Here is a 4,086-nt window from a genome sequence, read left to right on the forward strand (position 1 = left end):
TACACTCAACAATACCTGACAATGGATAAAGGAAAACATGAGGCTTAAATACATGAACAAGTGAGAACACATGACAGAGATAACAATAAACACTGAGAACTCTAAACAAGATAACGAGACAATAAACCAATGAAACAAGACACATTAACATGGAGGGAAACATTAAATCACATGACAAGAGAACCACATGACATGAAACAGGAACAAAACTTTCAAAATAAATGACCAATGCGGAGCCGTAGTGAAGGAGGTCCCCGGTGGAGCTGACGGATCGGAGGGACAAGGTGCAGCCAGAGGATTGGAGAGCCAAGGCGGAGCCAGGTGACCAATAGACCTAGGCGGAGCCGGAGGGAAAAGGGACCACTGTGGTCCTTCAGCCAACAGGCTGAAGGACCATAGTGGAGCCAAGGGAACGCAGAGCCGAGGCAATGTCAAGGGACCTACAGGCCAAGGCGGAGTCCAGGGCTCGGAGTGTCCAGGTGGGGTAAGGGTTGAAAGTTCACTTTGCCTGCTTAGGAGAACTAAGAGTGGGTACAAGGGTGTCGTCCTCGACCTCTGGCTCGGCAGCCATGAAGTGGAACTTCGGCTCGGCAGGCCAGATCACAGAAGTCCTCTACATAATCCTCCAGGGGACGTAGGTGCAAGAGCTGAATTGCTGGGTTCATTGTTCATTCAAGTATTTCTGTAACGTTGTTGACACTGGCAATGGCGATGAATTGAAGAACCCAACGCAATTTATTAATAAACGTGAAATCCAAAAACCCCATATAAATGTGAAACATAAACATGAACTTGACTATAAATTTGGCTTGACATAGACTTGACTTGACAGAGATAACCAATAAACACTGAGAACTCTAAACAAGATAACGAGACAATAAACCAATGAAAACCAGACAAATGAACATAGAGGGAAAACATGAAATCACGTGACAAGGGAACCACATGACATGAAACAGGAACAAAACTTTCAAAATAAAAGACATGAAATACATGAACACACATATTAAACATTACAGTCAGTAATACAGTAAGTATGACATTTTGAATTTTAAAAACAAAAATACTTTTTGAACTCGTCCTCCAACATTTTTAGATTATTTCTAACCCTTTTGTCAGATAATCATGAGACTGGCAGGGCAAAGGTGACTTGAAAATTGTTGTCAAAATCAAACCATTCGTAACACATGAATGAATCTGATGGTGTGGGCACCAAACAGAAAGTGAAGCAACGCTTTTGCACATTTAAAATGAAACTAAGGTAGTGCCCATTTGCTTCTGTGTTACTGTTACAAAGGCACAGTCACTGCAGTGCACTCTGTAACTAACAAGTTCTAATGAGGCAGATGCAGTCTACAGCAGCAGCTTTTACCTTGCCAGGTTCATGTATTCCAATTAATTTCATTATGACATTTCTTGGTGTTTGCTGAAGCCAATCTGTTCTAAAACTGACAGCTGGTTTATTGAACTAATTTTCCTCACAAATGCTACTGCTGATATGCCCACAAGTGTATATATTATAGGCATACTTGATCTTCTGAAGAAAATTGTTGCTACAGTATAGTGTTCTGCCTGACAATAACAACAACAAAAAGCAACAAAAAAACATTGTTAATTGCTTAGAAAAGTAAAAGCACACTACTCCTCAATTAGCATGATTTAAGAAATTAATCATGTCTATAACACAAACAGTGCACTATGAATGCATGCTAAGGTTCAGTAATTACTGTTAAGGGTTTGTTTAAATCCCTATCCATGTATGATCAATTGTAATAGTGATGCTTTCCATAGAAAACACCACTAATGATGATAGACATTTGGAAATAAGCAATGCTGGACTGTGTAGGAGCATGTTAACAGGCTGGTCACTGGCATTAGCCTACTCCCATTCATTTCATTTTTTCCCATAGCTGCTGTGCTAAGACTATCCTGTAATCTATTCAATTATTAGGCTACATAGTTAAAAGCTTTTTCTTAATTTTTTTTAGCATCTGTTGCATTTGTACTGTAAAAACTATTTCCAGTCTGTTCATAACAGGTTCATCCATCCATTTGATAATCTGCAGGTGTTTTGCTGCTATGCTGCCAAGGATAAAATAAAAAAATTAAAATTTCATTTCAGTTTAGGCACTGGAAGTTTAACACCTTTCTTTGTATCTCTTAGTTGAATTATTAAAAAAAAATCAAAACGTTCTGAGTGCATTAGAGAAGAGCTTGGTGTCTAATAATATTGTATTTCCTTTAGATGGCAGCATTGAAACATAATAAAAAATAAATAAATTGGTCTATATCCAATACTGTAATGGACCCAGCTGCAAAATATTCATTTGGACTGGAAAATCAATCAATAATTAAATAAATTAGTAACCACATTTTTTCATTAAGATATGTTAACAGTCAGCCTTTTATTCCTTCACATTAACCAGCAGTATATAATATTTGATTAAAATTGCATTGTGTGCTTGAAGGACACTATTTAAATATAAACATTTTAGCCTGCTCTGCTCTCACCATGCCAAATTACTCTCTCGTTGACTTTTTTATAACAGTCTAAAACAAGCTAGAAACAGTAGAGGATACACAGTGAAACAGAATATGAACGAGATGCAGAAAATGTGCTTATCAATCTTATCAAAACCAGTGCTAAACCTAATGATTGGAATGCTGCACCATAACAGCAGCTAATTACACTGCTGCCATTTCTCAAGCAGTTATGCAATTATGCAGTTTATTTATTAGACTGTTTGCTCAATCATTGTGGCAGCAAGTTTTAAATTCAAACCTACCTCCCTACCCTAAACATCATACATAAAGCTAACTGATAATGTCATAAAAAGCTAACTGTGACATGAAAAATGCAATTGCTGAAGAAACCACATAAATTCGTGGTGCTTCTATAACACTTTCAGCTCTAAGCTCTATCAGTTGAGCCATCATGCAATTTGATCGCATTTAATCAAGCTTGTAAATGTAATAGATTATGTAATACAAATGTTACATTTATCACCTTTAAGTCATGTGCTCAAATAAAAGTTTTTTGATGTTACAGTGAAATCAGAAACAGTTTCATTTTGTCCATTGGCAAATAAAATATATATATATATATATTTAAAAAAGAATTTAAGGCATGAACCAACCAGCTCCATAATAAATTAAAATATTACAACATTTGATTAGAAGCAAGAAAGTACTTTTTTTTTAACTTTTTTGAGGGAATTAACTACTCATCCCATGAAGCATTGTGGATCGAATCAGTCCATTCAGTTATAGTCCATTAAGTTTGAGATCCATATATTTTATACCTTTAATACAACATATGTGTGTATTTATATAAAGTTATAAGAAGATTGAGATTATAGAGAGACTGATTTAATTACGTCATTCACAATGCTTCATGGGAGTTTGCGGTCACTGCTGAGCTCTCTTCATGTGATTTTAGTTTCCATTGTTTCCATTGTCTATTCTGAAATATGGGTAGTGTAGTTCTTTGCCAGGAATTTGGCTATTAAACATGATTTTTGTTAAATGTAGTTCTACAGAAGCATATATCATTGTTTAACAATCTCAACACATAGTAGGTTTATTTTGAAAGGTTTATCCCTAAAAATAATTTTCCCTTTGGAGAAAATTTATAGGATTTTTACTTCCGGAACATGACGGTTGCATTCTATAGGCCCTTTCCCACCAACAGTCCTGTACATTTCCTTTAGTAACTTTCTTGATGAGAACTTGTACGAGGTACGGAACACCTGTGGATACTTTTCCCCTATTCATTTGCATTGTTAAGAGTTACCACCGTAGTGACGTAAACTAGTATAGACCATTTTTCTTCTGACAAGGTTGGAACGTGCGATTCAATCAGTGTTGCCAGACTGGCCAGGTTCCCGCCCAATTGGGCTTGTTTTGATGGAAATGAGCAGGGGTAAATGTGTTTGGGCGGGTGGACAAAATTTGGGCTGGTTTGGAATGATTATGACAGGTTTTAAAAAAAAAAAAAATTTGGATTAACACTTTTTAATGATTCAGACAATTGATACAGAAAAGCAAACATATATATATACACTGAATCAACTTTTAACACCCTTT

The sequence above is a fragment of the Xyrauchen texanus genome, chromosome 32 (genome assembly GCF_025860055.1).
Source record: "Xyrauchen texanus isolate HMW12.3.18 chromosome 32, RBS_HiC_50CHRs, whole genome shotgun sequence".
In the NCBI taxonomy this organism is placed as follows: domain Eukaryota; kingdom Metazoa; phylum Chordata; class Actinopteri; order Cypriniformes; family Catostomidae; genus Xyrauchen; species Xyrauchen texanus.